The 18604-nt window shown below is 37.9% G+C and overlaps 1 long non-coding RNA gene across 1 annotated transcript; it reads left to right on the forward strand.

Moving 5' to 3' along the window:
• The first annotated feature begins 213 nt into the window (after positions 1-213).
• Positions 214-17156, forward strand: LOC141918373 (uncharacterized). The gene is made up of 3 exons (XR_012621668.1): positions 214-894; positions 1623-1696; positions 9824-17156. It is a non-coding gene; the product is annotated as an uncharacterized LOC141918373 (long non-coding RNA).
• The last annotated feature ends 1448 nt before the right edge of the window (positions 17157-18604 follow it).

Below are 18604 nucleotides of genomic sequence, written 5' to 3' on the forward strand. Positions count from 1 at the left end.
GTCAGAGCAGGGTATTTTGCAAGCATGCCAGTTTATGCCAGGATGTGCATGTTGACAGCCAATACTCCACACGGTATTTGACAACACGACACCCCTCCTCCCCAACATGCAAAGGCAGTGTCTTCCTGGAGAAATATTTTGGACAAGATTGACCGAACTGATGGTGTTACACCTCCCCACCTCCGGCTGCAGGGACTGGAGGCAGCGGAACAGCTTTAGGCAAAGGCGAGGATGCCAGGAGGGGTAAAATACCGGCTGTCCAGGCGGGGGAAGCCAGTCCGGCTGGGGCAGTGGCGCAGAGAGGAGCGCTGCTGGTGATGCAGTGGCACCGCATCAACCACGTGGGGGGAAAACGAGGAGAAGGGGGCAACATCTCGAGAGGAGCTTCACGAGGGGAGCCCTGCAGACCCCGGCGGCGGCGGGGTGCGACCCGACGGCGGGGCGGGCTCCGCCAGCGGCACCCTGGGGGCTCGGCCGCCGCCCCGGCGTCCCCCCGGCTCTGCAGGAAAGCGCGGCTCGCTCGGCGTGCCGGAGGGATTTGCCTTTTTTTTTTTTTTTTTTTTTTCTCTTTTTTAAGGCGGGCGTTTCCTACAGTCGGATGGGAGCGTGGATCCCTCCCCTCTACCCACTCCTCTCCACCCACCTCCCTCGCTTTCCCTGCGTGGTCTGGAGGGGCGGGGGGGGGGGGGGGGGGAGGGTTTGGTCCGGGCTGCTGAGCTCGCCCTCCTTGTGCCGTGATTTCTACATGTACTTTACAGCGCCGGCAATTCCGCCCCTCCTTCCCTCCTTGGCCCTAGCACAACTGTTTGAAACCGCATAAATACGTGTGTGTGTGTGTCTGTGTGTCTGTGTTCTTTTCCTAAGCCCATGACAAAGCACTATGAGGTCAGAATGGTAAGTGTATTTTTTTTTTAATTAATGTAATTTCTTCTGGAATCGGGGTTAAAAAAAAAAAAAAAAAGCAAGCACTGTCGGTGAGGGCGGGTGGGGGAGAAAATCCTCGCACATAACATAAACCCAGTGTCTAGCCGAGGTGCAAGAGGGGCAGCGCGCCTTGATGCAGCCGGGGGCCCGGGAAGCGCCGCCGCTGCCCCGTGGGGCCGGGCTGGGCCCCCCCGCGGCAGGGCGGCCCCGTGGGCGGTGGGACGGCGGGCACGGAGGAGGGGAGGAGGCAGCGGGAGATGTCCGCGGGTGCGAATGGAGGCTGGGCAAAGCCGGCTCCGCGCCTCCTCGCTGCCGTTTAAATACCGGGTGGGATCCACCTTCCCGAGGGCACGTCGGGGATCCCTCCCGCTGCTCCACGCTGCCGGCCTTCCCCTGCCCCACCCGCGGTTTTGCAGAGCGGGACGGGTCTGATGCCGTCTGCAAGCGACCTTCACACCTAGTTTGTCCTTTACAGACCGCTGCTGCGGAGGGTGGGTTTAAAAATAGCACCGTTGCACACTGAAGCGTGTACTTGTGCAGCAAAGAACCCCATCTCAATCCTGAGGAGCACTAGTTCACAAAATAAGACGGGCAGTGCAATTTGTTGCTTATTTTATTTTATTTTATTTATTTTATTGTATTTTATTTTATTTATTTTATTTTACCTAACATATCAATTTATTTTATTTATTTTTAAGGGATGGATACTTAGAGCTGCTTGAGCGAGATAAACGAATAATAAGGAAGTTTCCTTGCTTCATGAGTACCTGAGGTAACTTTCCTCATTGCAACATTTAGATAGATTTTATGTCGTATGGTAGACAGTAATAATTAACTTTCACTGACTTCTTTCTGTGGATATCAGAATAATTTCAATACAAAGTAGCTGTAAACCAGTATTATTTAACTTCACCGTTACTTAGAGCAATACAGATAATTGTCAGCAGTGGTAAATCTAGTTACTGTTCTGAGAACACTTTGAGCCTATTGTCCATTGTTGAAAGTGACCAGAACTCACATGTAGTCTGAAGTGTATAAACAGGGAAAAAAAGAAAAAGAAAAAAAACTAAGTCTGCAATGAGTAAGAAGAAGCTATAGATCTCTAGCTGTAGCTACAGAAGGTTTTTTTTTTCCTAAGATCATTTTATCTTTAATAAACAAGTTTTTGTCTTTTTTTTTTTTTTTAAAATATTTTCTGTCCAAGGGCAGAAATGTCTGGGTTGATATTTGCCACAAATACAACTAGATGAACATGAAGGTATTCCAGCATTAGCTTGCCTCAAACTGTCTTCAAAAACATCATTCTTCCTCTGACAGTCAGTAATCTCTGAAATATAAGTATATGAGGACATTTAGTTTAATACTTGTTAGGGACAGTAACTTCAGCAGAGTTTGACCCTGCGCTGGCTGCAGTTAGCTGAACCATTTTGATAGACTGCAGGTGGTAAACTGTACACATATTTCTGTAGCTCGTTTTTTTTTCTGTCAGTCTATTTCTCTAAGGAAACTGGATCCACCACATGTATTAATATTTTCCCTTTATAGCAACCACACAGAATATAAGTGTTAGAAGTATTTATGATTTTGAAGTCTCTCTTTCACTAATGGCTCACCCTTTATTTCCATTATATTTTAAGCACTATGCAGGAGAAAAGTATGGAGAACAAAAGATGTTGAAGTTGTCAGGAAGCTCCCCTAACTAGAAGGGAACTCCCTTTCCTTGCAGATACTCACCACAAATGCCGTTAACTCATGGGTAGGGAGTAGATAGATTTACCTGTGCCCATTAGTCTGTTTTCTCATTACCTCTCAAATAGATGCACTCAGCCTCCATGGCAGCAACCTCCCACCAGTTACACGGCCCTTTCATGCTCCCTGCCCAGAGCCTGCCCATTCTGCTGCAGCATGGTGGCACAGACGGTACCTTCACTGACCCTCACCTGCAGCTGGTGGTGGAGATATCATCACAGGTTATGCATTAGTGACACTAGACAGTAAAAATTTTTTAAAAAAAATAATAAGCTAAGAACACAGTAGATCAAATTTAACCCAAACTGCTGATAAAAGGCTTTGACAACCAGGAAAACTGGAAGATTTGGGGATGCAAGATTTGGTAGTATTATCTTGCTTGACAGAATGTGATAATCTGGGTAGATGATAGGAGAAGAAAGGTTTTATGTTCCTCTGTGATTAGAAATACCTAGAAAAAAAGTCTGTGTGCTTGTGCAAACACAATGTGTATGTTATCTTCCTGAAGAATATATGGATGGGTGTTCTGTTGGAAGTGTTACTGAAAATTAGAGCAGTGACTGTGAGCAAAATATACAGAGAGATCTTTATGTGAAATTACAAGGGGTGGGAAACCCATGTACACACCTCACAGCAGACGAGTAGGAAATGAGTTCAAATTCTTCCAATCCATATGAATATCACACTTTCTTACTTCAAAGTCTGGCCTCAGTGTGAAAAATGAGAATTCAAATTGAAGGGCAACAGCAAAAGTACCAGAACTGCATCAAAAAGGAAAGAATTTCTTGAAAATTTAGAGTAAAGGTGATTGTCTGAAGCTTCCTGGGCACCCTCTTCTTCCACATGAGTTTCTAAATGATGCTTTGAGATTATTTCCATATAAAACCACCTAAAAGGTGTGAAAGCCCCTGTCAGCTGCTAGATATCAAATGCGAAAAATGCACAGAAGGCATAGGATATTTATTCTGTTAGAAGAAAAAAGTTAATTACAGCAATAGTTTCATACTTAAGACACAAAACAAGGTAACAAGCACCTCTTGTTTTAGTACCTTAATATAATTGTTCATTTATTCTATCCTGAAGGATTATTACTGTAAAAAGATACTCGTATCAAATAAGCACAGTTCAAATGCTTTCCTATCTGCCAAAGTATTTGTATGACTTAATTAGATTTTTGTTTGTGATACTTTTCAGGTTTATGCTTTGCAGTCATATATAATCAAAGCATGATTTCGTATCGAACTTCTTAGTGATTCAACTGCTGTCTTTCAGTAATGATTCTCCTCCTCAGAAAAGAGTTTGAAATTTTGGGAATCAAAGTTCTAAATGAGACTCCTTTGCCCATTTTTACAGAACAGATTGGAAGTCATTGAAAAATAAGATTGCAGTTGTTGCAGGGTTTCCATGTTCAAGTAATGCAGATGCCTATTAATTAGAAGTGTGAGAAACATTTAAGAATGGAACTCAGCCTAACTCAGGAAGTCACTGCAGCACCTTGCAAATTTTAACCTTAGTTAATTGTATGCTTAAGTCTTCCGCCTTCAATGATTTTACATGCAGAAGAATAAAAAATATAAAAATCACACGGCTTTGTTTAGAAGCTATCTGGGTCTTTTTGGTCAAATATTATTAAAGCCAGTTAACTTTCCTAACTTGAATGTTTGGTAATTCATGTAAGGAAAACTGTTGATCCAAATTCTGCAAATAATTCTGTATGTCTGTAAAGTCAACAAAACTTTAGAATGCTCTTAGAGAAATGCATATATCTTTGATTCTCCCAGCAATACTGTTAGGTGTCCCAAATCTGCTTCCATTATGTGTTTATAACAGGTTATTGACAGATACATTTGCATGGATACACATGCTTCATATTTATTACAGAGAACTAAACGTTTGTAATTTTGCATAGTCCTTGGAATTAAATTTCCTTAAATGTCATAGAAATGCAAAACACAGTAAAATATTTACTTTAGGAACCATTATTTAAGTCACTGAAGTGTCCTGCTCAGTATATAGATGAGGGTTGATTGGGAAGCTCCCTCCCAGCTTCTTATGTACATGCACACTAGCAGGACACAGGTGATTGGAAGGTCCTTGATTTCTTATTAACAACTGAAAACATCAGTGTATTACCAACGTTATTCTCATCCTGAATTCCGTACTGAATCCAACACACAGCACTATTCTAGCTACTAAGAAGAAAAAAAAAATATTAGCTCTATCCCACCAAAACCAGGATAGTCCTTTAAAACCTCAATGCTTAAAACAAACTTTTGCTTTTTTATGTATTGGTGATATTAAGATCAGTACTTCAGATTTCAGGCAGAGACCTCTGGCATTAGAAGAAAATGTATGTAGGTATCTGTGAAGAAGAATGTGTATTGAAACCAAACCATTTAGGCAGCAGAGAGTGTCATTCATCAAAGCTGTACTTTTCTTGAAAGTTGGCTTCACAAGTTATGTTGCTCGCTCTGGATGTTGTTTGGTGACCCAGTGACAAAAATGTCAGGTTAGTCTACGTCAGTAGAAATAGAGCTGCATTTGTTAGAAATTACAGTTATAAAAATCAGGGTTAACATGACCAGGGTGAGCAGACAGTAAGTAGTTTTTATGGCTAGACAAGTTGTTTCTGTGAAATGCACAGGGTACATTGCTCATTCTTTTGGTGATGTTGATCCCTATGCTTTTCTCAGGATTATGAGGAGAAGACTCCCTTCCCCTGTTCACCTGATGCTTATGTTCAGTCTGGGAGTTAAGATTTATTTCTGTTCCAGAAGTGAAATATCCAGAGTCACAATGAATCTGTGACACGTTTCTGAGAACTCTTAAGTATGTGGTCTAAATACTTACTATCATTAACAATGTCAAGGTGTATGGCCACATACAGCCTCACCATAGGGACAAATCTACAAATATTCCAATTCTAAACACTTTTATTTTTCCTCCAACAGCACCATTTAATGTGAATAAAGTGTTTCCAGCTTCAGTGACTACTTTTTCTACATTGTGTCTTAGATGTTAGGGTCAGCATGGTCTGAAGTAAAGCTAGTTATTCCCTCTAGGCATGATTTCACACTTTCTTGTTCCTGTAGCCCTGCTGACTGTTCAGACAATCTACAGAAGTGGTAATTTATAAACAGAGTGGGCATTGAGGCCCAGGGAGCACAGGATGCTTAGTTTTAGTCCGTATTTACCAGGAAGTCAGTGTTTCGTTTCTTCTGAGCTATATGAAGATCTTAATGCCTGTTGAGTTCATTTTGTCACTCTAGTTATGAAATGTTATTAAAGCAGGCTGGGATACTAAATCCAGATGCTGTAAAATATCTTAATATATGTATTGAAATATAACATTTAAAAAAATATATATAAACCAAGATTAAAAAAAATAAATAAAAAAATTAAAAAATTACAAGGCCTTTTATTTTTTTTGGTGAGGGGGAAAGAAACAAGAGCAAAACTAGTTCCCTGACTAGTGTCCCACCTTCAGTTATGATTTCTTTAAAAATTAGTGACCACTGAATTCCACATTAAACTGAATGTGCTGTGATGAGATTTTACATCCCATGGTACACTATGTTGTTCAAAGCATGCAGAATATGAAACAGATGGCTTGGGAAGACTGACAAAAAGACCTGCTGGGCCTTCTCTGGTATTACCTTAAAGCAAGAGAGAGGATGAGTAAGTGTGCTGTAATTTTTGGCCTTAACACAGCGTTCAGGAAGTTCAGGCTTCTGAAGGAATGCTTACTCAATCACAGTAACACATATTAAAACAAGCATCTATTTGAGGATAATGGAACAATAAAAATTATTTGAAATGGAGATTGATAATGAAAGGAAGAAAATGGAAAATTGCAGTGCAGGAGTGGGGAAGGGCAGACATTTCCTTGAAGATGCTCATCACAGGGCTGAGCAATGCAGAAAAAGAAATTTATTCAGGAGTTTCACAGGCCATCTTTTAATTTTTTTTGTGTGCAATGTAGTAGAAGCTAAATCCTGCAATCTTTAATTTATATTTTTTAAATTATGATTTCAGAGGTCTCCTTATGGAAATAACAGTTATGCCTTCAAGACCTGCTTGGTTTTGGTATCAAAATCTCTTACGCATGTAGTATCCTCTAACCAAAAGCAAACAGTGTATTTTATACTAGAGAACCTTAGGCATGAAAATCAGGCCCTACTGTATAAACTTGAGTTTGCAAGACAGTGTCTTTTTAGGAGATATTTAATATAGTGAGAATATATGTTTGCACTTTTTTGGTATTATAAATAGTAAGCAATTGAAATTCCACATGTTCTTGTCCACAAAAATTTTTCAGAGAATGTTGGCTTCTTTGGAATCTCATTCCTGCAACTGCATACTGTCTTATTTAACCTTAATTGGGAATAAGTAGTCCTAGTATTTCAAGTCAAAATTACTAAAAGTACTACCTATTCAGTACTATTAAAAAAAGTAATTCCGTCTTTGAGTTTACAGTTTCCTGAAATTAAGATTTATTTCCAGAAGCTCAAATTATTAGACAAAAGTTCAAAATGTGGATCCTGCAGCATAAGGAAAACAATTTTCTTCACTCATTGCTGAATTTGTGTTAACTATAAAAATGACCATCTAAAATGATCACTGAAAGCTTCAATTATATTATGCTACACAGCTAGTGTCATTGTTTGAAACTTATTTTATTGTCTATTGTTAGTTTCCTTTAGGTATTATCATTACTCAGTTTTCTGATAAAGCTGAAATGTGTAACTATCTGTCTCGGCGATATTTTTATTTTTCAGCTCTGGAGTATAGCACATGGCTTTGAAATACAGTTATGTCAGAGCTTTGGGAGATTAATACCTGCTAAAGATGGTGTTACAATACCTAAGTTTATCTGTTATTTTCAAAATGCACCTTTAGCCTATTTTTACTTAGTCACTTTCTTGGCATTGGGTTTTCATATCCATGTTTTAGGAAAATCCTATAAATGTTGTTATGTTACTACTTCGAAAGGAAAAGAAAGGAAGAAACATGTAAAATACTCTTGAACTCATTTTGCTTGTGATTTTGAATAGCTTTCAAATTAGAATGATTTTCCCAGATTTTTATAGGCTTGCCCAATCCAGCTGTATATTTTATATGCTAATCTAAGTTCTATTTTTGTTCCCCTTGGGATTTTAAGTGATTATAATTGTTGCTCTTCAAAAGCCAAACAGATGATGATTGCTGCTTCAGGAATATACCAAAAGAAACAGGCTTTCATTAAACCTGCTCATCCACTTCATAATTATCTCCATTTTATCTCACTAAGAAGCAGGAAAATGGCAACTACAGTTCATTGAAGCCAGTTCAGTTATTTAAACATCACTTTACTGAGATAACAGGAGGTGTTAAAGCAGGGAAGCTTTTTCCTTTCAAACACTAAAATGTAGCCAGTACTATAATAAGGTTGCCAACTGGGAGACCAGACCCTTCATGTCAGCTTGAAATACAATGCTAGAGGGCAGAGACGGCAGAAGATATTGTGGTCTCTGCTGTGGTTGGGGCCACTTCTGGAGGACAAAACATAAAGTAGATGGACAGCTATTTTGGAAGGCATCTACTGGTCTGACCTCTCCACAAGAGATGAGAAATCAGAGTAAGCAGAAGCATGGGAGAGGAGGAAAGGAGGTTAGAGCAGGCACAAGCGTAGAGACTAAAGAAGATAATAAATAGGCAAATGATACAAGCTTAGATCATAGGTTCACCCTTCATATCCATCAGACCTAGTCATGTTTGCAGTGAGCCGGGCTAGACCAGAAAGTTTCTCCAGAATTTGTTACTGTAATAAATTTCAGTTTAATTTCATTTTAAGAACACTAATGGAGAAATTTTGCAGCAAAGATAGATGTCTGAGAGGGACAGGTCCCTGTGAATTGCACCGAGGTGCTGCAATGTCTGGCAGTCCATGAACACTGGCATAAACAGTTGTAAAAAGGCACAGAGGTTTCTCAAGACCTAGAAATATGTAACCAGTTCTTTAGTTCACATAATTGATTAAAAAACTCACACGTTCAAATTTCTGCATGTATCTTCTAATCTTTTCCTTATCCTACAAATGTAAATAAGTTTTTTTCCTACCTGTTCTCTGAAGTGAGGCTCCTGCAATTTACAGGAAGAAGTCTGACCATATGTGTTGCCATTTGTTCTCCACTGCTTTCTTTATGCCGGCAATCAGCGCAGCGTTTTTGTATAAATCACAGTTTACCACTCAAGAGGACCCGTAAAAAATCAGTACCATCAACAGTTTATTCTTCAAAGACAGACTGCAGCAGCTGTCTGAAAACCTGGTTCTTTCATCAGGGAAAGCAAGAATCTTTCACAGCTTTAGTCTCTCACATGACATGTTTGTGCCAAGGAGATGACCAGGAAAAACTAGGAATTCACAAAGGGATGAATGTGGAATTTTATTTCTTAAATTTAGATATCTATATGAGCACAGAGTTAAGTTTGGCCATCCATCAGAAACTCCTTTCCATGAATTATAGAAGCAAAACTTCTGTCAACTCATGTCTTTCTAGCTTCTCCAGAATGTTACTGAGTTTTGGCAATAGCAGTGTAAGCTGAGAGAAAAATTGCAGGGCCTACAGACTGGAGAAAAAAAAAAAAAAAAAAAAAGTCTATTTCAAATCAAGAGAACAGAGCTGAAACATCCACTGATTGCAGTTTTGTTCCTACAGCATCGGGAGTCAGGCACTCACTCTTGTAAACTAGCGAGGCCTTGTAAGCATCAGCAGTGTGCTCAACACCTCCTTGAGACCAAAAGGCAGGCGGTGCAAATCCCAGAGCACAGGTAGCAGGCTGTCAGGAACATAGCTTGCTCAGTTCCCAAGCAGCTATATTCAGTGCCACCAGCAGTTTCAGATCCATTTCACCTCCAGCTAGAGTGTCCCATGATACCAGGTCAAGTCTCCTGTGTAATGCAGGAGGCACAGCAGCAAGATCTACCCCTGGGAAGAAATACCGTGCCCCTGTCACATGCAGACATGGATTAGGTGTTACAGTAGCAGTATAGCTGTGCGACAGCGGAGGTCCTTTTCTTTTTGAAAACTGCTTTCAGATGAAAACATTATTTACTTCCTCCAAAGGCCTGATACTGCACCTACATTCTTCTCCGCTTCCCTCATTTCAGCACAAGTTCCCCACCGTTGATGGAATCGAGCTGCATTTTCCTCCCTTCCTCTGCCTCACAGGGCAGGAGGATTCCAGAGGCTGCAGCAGCACCCTTCCTTGTGCAGCTGCTCAGGAAAATGAAATTGCTTGCCAAAAGAAGAATGGCGCACTGAGATCGGTCCTATCCATAAGGCAAGTGAAGAATAGGTGACTGATGATAAAAGCAGATAATGTAAGAGTTTGTCAGAGCTGTCGCCTACTTTTCATTCATTATCAAGAAATGGTTGATCATGTCACTACTGCCTAAAAATCAGAGCTCAACCCACAGCAACAGGGGTCAGGAAATCCTGAGCTGTGAATCCTATCTCAAAGTTTTACTTCTTTGCTTTGCTTCCCCTCCTCTCTCATCTAATACGAATCTATGTTAAATAAAACTCTTAAGTGTTTTTAGGACTCAATCTTCCCATTGCTGGGAATGCAATTTGTATTTGCAAAATATCATGCACTTAACAAGGGAGGTAGCAGGAGGTGGCTTTAGGAAAGCAGACCATAGAAAGAGAATTTTGTATTAATTCTTTTTATAAATGATTTATTAAACCAACTGCTATATCTAGCTTCTGAATTTATTACCTTTTCTAAGGTAGCTTAATTGCATATCTGCTTCCTGAACTATTCAGGGTGTGTTTCTGTGCTAGTGAGTTTATAGCATAACGATGTGCATTCTGCCATATCACTCTCAGACCAAACTCTTTGTAGACAGCAATGCATTTTCACAATGGCAAATGGTACTTCATAGTCCTTATTACAAACTAGCCACACTACATGCTTTTAGCAACAAAGTGTGTTTAGATTCTACAGCTGGAGAAGTATTTATGCAGCTTCTGTAATTACTTGCTCACATTTACTTCTTGTTACATTATCATTCAGAATAAGCATCTTAAGCCAAATTAACATAGAAGGTATTGAAAACATGCAAAATAAGCACTGAAAAAAACCCATGCAAAAGTAGAATATTTCATAACGAATTGCAAAATATAATTTTCCATGTTAGGAGTACCTCATTAAAATGGAAAACAACTGTAGTTTGTATTTCAGTTTCTTTTTATTAGTTTTCAGGTTTTGCTTTATTCACGGTAGAAACCTGATCTTAACCCTACATTGTCTGCTTCTGGTGTGATTGCCTTGTTCAGTTTAGAACTAAAATTTGCAGACTTAGAAAATATTCTTACAGAACCACTAAACACTAATAAATTAGCTGTGATTTCATAAAGAAATTGATGAAGGCGATGCCTCAGTAATTACAGCTATGAATATAAATTGACTAGATAACATTGTTGAGAAGGGTTTATTTTAAAAACATGGTATCTTTATTCTCAAGTCTTTTTTGCAGAGTAAAAAAAAGTACATTAAATTAAAAGCTCCTATAGATAATGGTAATAAAACCAGGCAAGAAAAAAGAAAAGGCTTAACTGAAAATTACCAGCATAATAGGAGTTAAACAATGTAAGACTAGAAAGGATTCTTCTTTCCTCTGAAATCTAAGCTAAGCATAGTAAGAATAAAAAGAGATGTTTCATAGTACATAATGTCAGAATAATTCATGAAAATGTCTGTTGCTACTCAAACAATTCAAAAACATCTTTATTACAATTTACATTAAGGCATTTGAATTATGATTACTAAAGCAGTTCCTAAAGCCACAATAATACTTTATTTCTCATATGAAACTGCAGAATGAAGGAGGTGGCGCTTTTGGTGTACATTGCTATTCCATTTGAGAACAGCTCCTACATACAGTACAAAAATTATCTCATGCAAAATGATACATGTATAGTACAAGTTCTTGGCAGTTAAATAGATGAGAATTATTCTGCACGTTTGGCTTCACACACTATAAATATTTCCATTTATCTCAGTAAGATTACCATAAGAAGGAGAGCAAAGTATGTGTTGTATCTTCCACAGTGTTATGGCTATACAACAGTACTCTTAAATCTTACCCAAACAGAAATTACAAAAGTAATTTTCCATAACAGCACCAAAACTTATAAGCAAGGAAGAAAACATTCTGTCCACTTATTGGGACTGTGCAAACATTTTCTGGGTCTGTACTTTTGTTTTTAGGGAAAACCAGAATAGCATAAAATCTGTTAGTTTCTCTTCTTTCTGTCCAAAGCATTTTGACTACTCAAGACAAGACTTGGGTATGGCTTAACCAGCACTTTACAATGCAGAGCTGGGGGAGGGCATAAATGGGAAGGGAAGTCAGAGAAGCAGCAATTATATAAAGACAAACCCCAGCTTTGTTATGTCAAATAACCTTGTTTCTCCTTGTCTCAATATTATCAACAACCAGGAAAGCCACAGCCCTGTGGACTGATGGGAGATGTCTTCAAACAGCAGAACATGATCAGTTATTCTATCTGCTCTAGAGATGCAAGAAGGGCTAAGCCTCCTCTTCCTCTTTTATTAGCTTGAGGATGAAGTTCCAGGGGAAAATTTCAGTTCTAAGGAGTGAAAAATACTTATTCTGAATTCAGTCTACACCTCTCCACCTTCCCAGTGTAAATCTCTCCTGCCCCAAGCTAAACCAGGGTAACATCTCTCTTTTCTTAATTGTTATGTGGCTCACATTTAAAAACCCAGTCTCTCTTTCTGTGATTTCTCTCTTGTGTGTAAACAAGGCAGACTCTCCCAACTCAAATACGTACAGCCTAAAATACTTTCTTCCCTTATTTATTTTCCTGTTCTTGAATCCTCAGTTTTCTCTCCAGAGAAGACGCTGCATGACCTCACATTCATAGCCCATGCAGTTCATGGTGTTGCTTGTTTTCTACCTTCACCTTCCAGACACTGGGAGATGCAGCATTGCCACAAGTTAGCATCAAGTTATGGCAAAATAGGTGTTGATGATGTATAACAGGTTGTAATGAGAAACTCTTTTGCTTGTGACTTTAATACTACTTTTATCCCATGTTGTGGAAGTGGGCAGCACGTTAATAAACCATCTTCATTAAAGCATGCATTTAAATATTGATTCTCTTAAAATGTACACCATATTGAAACTCTGGTGACTCTACGCAGGTACAAGCTATAAATAGTTCATCACTCTGTCTGAGTCTTCCATGGAAAATGTAATTATTCCAAACAGAAAATTCCACAGAATAAGTGGCTGCCTGAACGTCACATTACACTATGTATGTGTATGACACAAAATGCTCATTTGCATAGCTATTTCACAGTAGGCTTTTCAGACCGGAACCACCCAGTCAAAATAGAAAAATACAAGAAAATATTAGCCTGTTTGAACATGTTAATGAAACAGAGGGATCTGAATACATAAGAGAAAGACTGGGAGAACTAATAAAATCCCATTTGAAGGCAAACAGACACCACACATCTGAGTGGTATAAAGTGAGAATAACTTTCACAGTTCGGTTATTATACTCTTGTTCTGAATGCTCAATGACAGTTATAGGGATGTTTTACAAGGATTAAGGAGGAACTGTAACCAACAAGTATTAAATAATTATTTGGAGAGTAACCTGATATTTACCTTTTGTCTTACTGTATCAGCTAGGAGTACTGGTTAAGTGCTAGCTAGAATAAATACATCTGGTATAAATCTTGTCAATTCCAAGATTTGCCATGCAGGGAAAAAGAGGAAAAGGATTGTGGATAGGAAGATTAAGTGAGCCTTTTTACAGGATTTTTAATAATTGTGGCTTAATTGTTTTTGTTGCTTTCATCCTCTTTCATGAACATTGTTAATGTACATCTCATCTCATGCCTTTGGGAAGGAGCAATATGATTTCAGAATCTAAAAGGCGATATCCAGTCATCCTGTAATGCTAATTATTTCCCTTCTTTCCCTGTCAACACATTAAAAAAAGAAAAAAAGTTCTATATGGTTGGTGACTTGAAGGAGGAAGGCAGGTCTTAGATTTGGAATGCAAATATATTTCAGGATTTTGTTATTAGATGGTAAAAAGCAGATCTCTCATTGTAGTTTCACTTTCTACAGATTACAGGTGAATCCCTAGCATTAGTGATACATCTGATAATGATGTCTAAAATACAGAATTTTTGTCTTCTCACAGAGATGGAATTTGGTAGATATGTGCATTTATGCTATTGATTCAGTGGTTTTTAGCCCAAAGTTTTCATTAGTAAGTTAATATGTTACCATTTTTAAGTGCCCCAATGGGAATTACGAAGGGACACAGGATTTTTCAGAATGCAGATTGTCTGCAGCTAGCTTAATTCTGTATTCCCACATCTCAAGTGGACCAAAAAAAAGCCAAATTAAAAATCAACAGCCAAACACTGAAAGGCACTTTGAACATAGAGGTCTAAGAGATCAAAAAACAATCAGTCTTTGAATTCATCTGGAAAAAATGCTAGAATGCAAATAGCTTTGTTCATCAGACTCGTATTTGCTTGGTTTCAATGCTTATTGACAATAGAGGAAAAATATGTTGAGAACTTGTTCAGTCCTTTACAGACTGTTTTCCTCAGCCTATCAGATCTATTTCCTTCTTGGGTTTTGTGGTTTGGTTTTTGCTGGTTTTTTGTTTTGTTTTGTTTTGTTTTTTCTCAGATATTCCATTGATTATAAAAGACAAAAAGGAAAAAGCACTATTTAGAACTTTAGCCATTTTGGTAGGAGGGAATTATATCAATCAGAAGTGTAAATCCCTAAGGAGCTTGAAGAGATTTGTCCTAATTCTCTGAGGAAAAACAAAGTGTATATCTAACTTTCAACCTCAGCAACTTGCTTAAGTAATGTGGTCCAGTACTTAACTACTCTTAAGAGAATGTTTTCCAGTTGTTAATCTAGATTTCTTGTGAAGTAAGCTATTTTTTTTTAACTTACAATGCACAGGAGGACTATTTGATCATAATCTGCTGATAATGATTACTTCTAAAAGCAATTTCATACATATTTTGTCACTGTTCCTGTTTCTAAACAATTTCTCTCTTAAAATATATTCATAGGTCATATTTTCTAAAAACTTTACTTTTAAATGCCCTTTTATGACCTTTCATCAGTTTTCTTAAAACACGGAAAGACTGGATACAGTGTTCTGTTTTGACTCATCAGTGTCAAATAAGAAATGTATTAATGTATGTCTTTTCAAATTATGCTCTTGTTTATAGATCTCCGAAATGTCTCTTGCAACATCATATTCCTGTATCTTTTAGTATGATATAGTAGTATCCTACAACCTCTTCTTCAGTACTGCTGTTATTCTCTGGGTCTTATCTGCACATTTCGTTATGATTTTACTTTTCTAAAAATCACAGTCACTTGCCACTTTTCCTGTTGAGCTTTTTCGTTCTGGTAAGTCTCTCTCTTCTGAAAAGATCATTTTGTATTCAGCACTTAACCACCAAACGTTTATAAGCATTCTGCTTGCTGCAGTTCACAGTTTTCATAGCCATTCACTATGTTCCATCTTCCAAAACATGGACTGAAACACTATCTTGACCTTGAAAGATACACTCCCAGTAGGTCCGGTTTTGATACAGACATTCATTTGGCAATGAACTTTCACTAAATATTCTCTAGATGTATTTTTGTATACACTTTTTACAGTAATTCAATTAACACTATGCTTCCTTTTTATCCTATGAGAAAGCAGTGCAGGTTGGCAACAAACTTTTACAAATCAAGATATATTACTTCTCTGCCTTATGCAACATGCTATGACTGTAGAAGAAAACAGGATTTGGCCAACAATTTGTTCCTGGCAGATCTATGTTTCTTAGTGCTGTAATTCTGGGAGCTTCTTTTGAATTAAGAAGAAGAAATAAGACTGAGTGTTCTCCCTTTTCCTGAATCTTTATTTAAAAAAAGGAAAAAGTATAGTACCTTTAAACCCATTCTGCAGTATGTATATATATTACTGAATTACCAAATACAGGAGAACTTTCAGCAACGGATAAAAGTCCGTGACATCATCAGAATAATTTGCTGTAATTTTATCACATATTTTATTCCACTAAACCATATTACAGTGCACTACGTTACTATTAGTTTGAATAACCTTTTAGATATATGCAGCTACATGATCATTTACGGTCTGAATTTTGCTGATGACTCATCTCCAGCAGAATCAAAGTAGTACAGAGCTATGCATAATACTTCTGATGCAAAAAAAAAAAAAAGAGTTGTATAAGCAGAAGAAACAAAACCTCCAGCATTTAGAGACAAGAAAACTAGGCCAGCACCAGTGAAAGACCATTAAGTCATCCACAAGTGAGTAATTTTGACATTAAAAAGAAAAAAACCTAGTTTTTTAGATAATTTTTAGCCTGATCCTTCGAAGTAAAATCTTGATGATCAGTGTAAGTAAGTGAAGTGTTTTTCTGGAAGTGAGATTTGATCTTCATAACTAGTAATTGCAAGGAGTAATCAGCAAAGTCTAATTCTACTGCTTTCGAATATTTAGCCACTTCCTTATAAATGAATTGTAGCATATGTAACATATAAAAATAAAAGTGTGAAGAACTGGATGAAGTTATGTGACAAGCATGAAGAGGTACATATGAAAAAGGAGGTAACTGCCTTTAACGTAATGCTAAGAATGAAGCATTTTTAATATCCCTTCTCAAGAGTGTATAGATAGTCGTCCACTCCCCACCACTGACCAATTATAGTAGGTGCATGTTAAAAAACAGATGAACTTTATTTGGAAGAGGAGGAAAATACACGACTTTCATAGACCTTCTAAACTCCTACCCTTACATATTAGAGCAGAACACCATGTGTACCTCTACTGAATCATAATTGTCATCTGGATTTGTATTATCTTAACTGAACCAAACAAAAAGTTCAAGTTGATATTTAAAATTATGTGGAATGTATTTAAAGAATTGCTTTACAAGGTCAAAAAAATAAATCGGTCTACTACACATGTGATCTGATTATCTGAAAATGATCTGATTACATATTATACAAACACTCTGGAATTTATAAGGACTTTTTCAATAAAATAATAGTAGCAACAGCCACTATTTTACTTCACTATGCTGTCAGCAGGAAATATGCTGGCATACTGAAAAAGCTATCTGTGTAATACATGCTTTTCCCTCAACAAATAAAAACAAATACAGGCTTTTGAAAAAGTAAAAGTCAGATTTTCTGTCAATATTCCTATAAATTTAATACCATGAGAGGACATACTAATTACAGTAAGTTTATAACGATACATTTCTTTCCTGGAGAAACTTATTGTTATGGTGAAAGTCTAATCTGACTGAATTGACAGTATTTGGGATGATTCACTGGGGAACTTAGAAGTACTTGTTATTTTTGGATAACAAACAGCATTAAAAATATTGATTACATTTTTGCCTTTGATTGTCTCTTTTACACGAGGTTATATTTCTCCTCACATCTACACAGTGCTTCACTGGTAAGAGTATCAATCACTTCAGGCTTGGTTACATATTCTCCACAAATTAGAAGGGGCAAGGGCAAATTGTTATAGTCGAGTTCTCTGATTTGTGACCTTCATTAACTACCCACCTACTTGTGAACTGCTGAAATGCATCTTAAAAACCAAGTGTTTTTCTGCTTTTGGAACAGCCACTTGGTGCTAATTTGCATGTGTTAAAACTGCACAGTCCACCTAAGTAGCTGAACAAGTTTGGCCTTATTCACATCTGCCTTCTGCTCTCTCCCAGTCACCTTGTGGTTTTACTCTCATCCATAGCATTAGAAAGGCCCCCAAATTTCAGAGACAAGCAAAGAGGTGTTTCCAGCAAAGTGCATGTGCTAAAGACAACTCCTTTCCCACGCCACCCAATTCTGCCTTCCCTCTTGACTATGAAAAAGCTTACTGTCTTAAAACATGAAAGAAATGAGTCATCTTCTGGATCCTTATAACTCCTCTTCTTCCGTGCTAGCTCCTACTGTCAGATGTGTTTAAGTGACAGGCAGAGGCCAAATATATGTGGTTAGATTATCAGGAGGATAGAACTGGCCTCACCTCTCTGCCCTCTGTTAAACAAGTTTGAGTGGTAAGTCTTTATGTTTCTCTTCAGGTTTCAAGTTCTTCTTGGTGTAAGTACCTAGCAACTTGTCTTTTGTTAAGAAATAAAGTTAACCTTGTCTTAAATTATTGTCCAAAGAAGATGAAAAGTTAGCCGTAATGGCCAAAATTAGGTAACGTAATGGCTTACAAGCCTGTACATTTACTCCAGCTTTTCAGGAATCAGTCACAAGGAGTTAAATGAATGTAGCCAACTGTTCTTTACAAAACAGTGCTCCGTGACCTCAGGTTATATGCTCCATCTACATTTCTTTTAATTGCATTTTCCACAAAGCTTTCTTCAAAAAAAGCCCCGGTCAAAGGTAAGCTGAACTCAGTCTGAGCTAAGTATTTCTGCTGGAAAAAGGTGGAGCTACAGTACTCTAATCTGATGTCATTAGTCAATCAAAAAACAGTTTGAAACAGGATTTACTGTTCCCGTAAAATGTCTTCGTGTCTACTATAGCTTGTTTCGTCAAGTGAGTAATTCCAAAGGTCATTATAGATCCTTTTCATATCACCAATTAATTTTTGTTTATCTGTGCTCATAAACACAGGCTTCTTTTGTCTGTTACAGAATTGAGCTTATGTACTTTAATGTGAGCTTGACTGTTGTCCATTAAAAATCAGTGCAGTTCCTTCTGCGGAGGAAATGGGGAATTGAAAATAAGATACTGCAGTTTCAAAGTGGAAGTGTTTTGTCCTTTGTAAAGAACTTGACAGCCAAATGGACAGTTTGTTCTGGGACTCAAAGACATGTC

Source organism: Strix aluco, chromosome Z, assembly GCF_031877795.1.
Source record: "Strix aluco isolate bStrAlu1 chromosome Z, bStrAlu1.hap1, whole genome shotgun sequence".
In the NCBI taxonomy this organism is placed as follows: domain Eukaryota; kingdom Metazoa; phylum Chordata; class Aves; order Strigiformes; family Strigidae; genus Strix; species Strix aluco.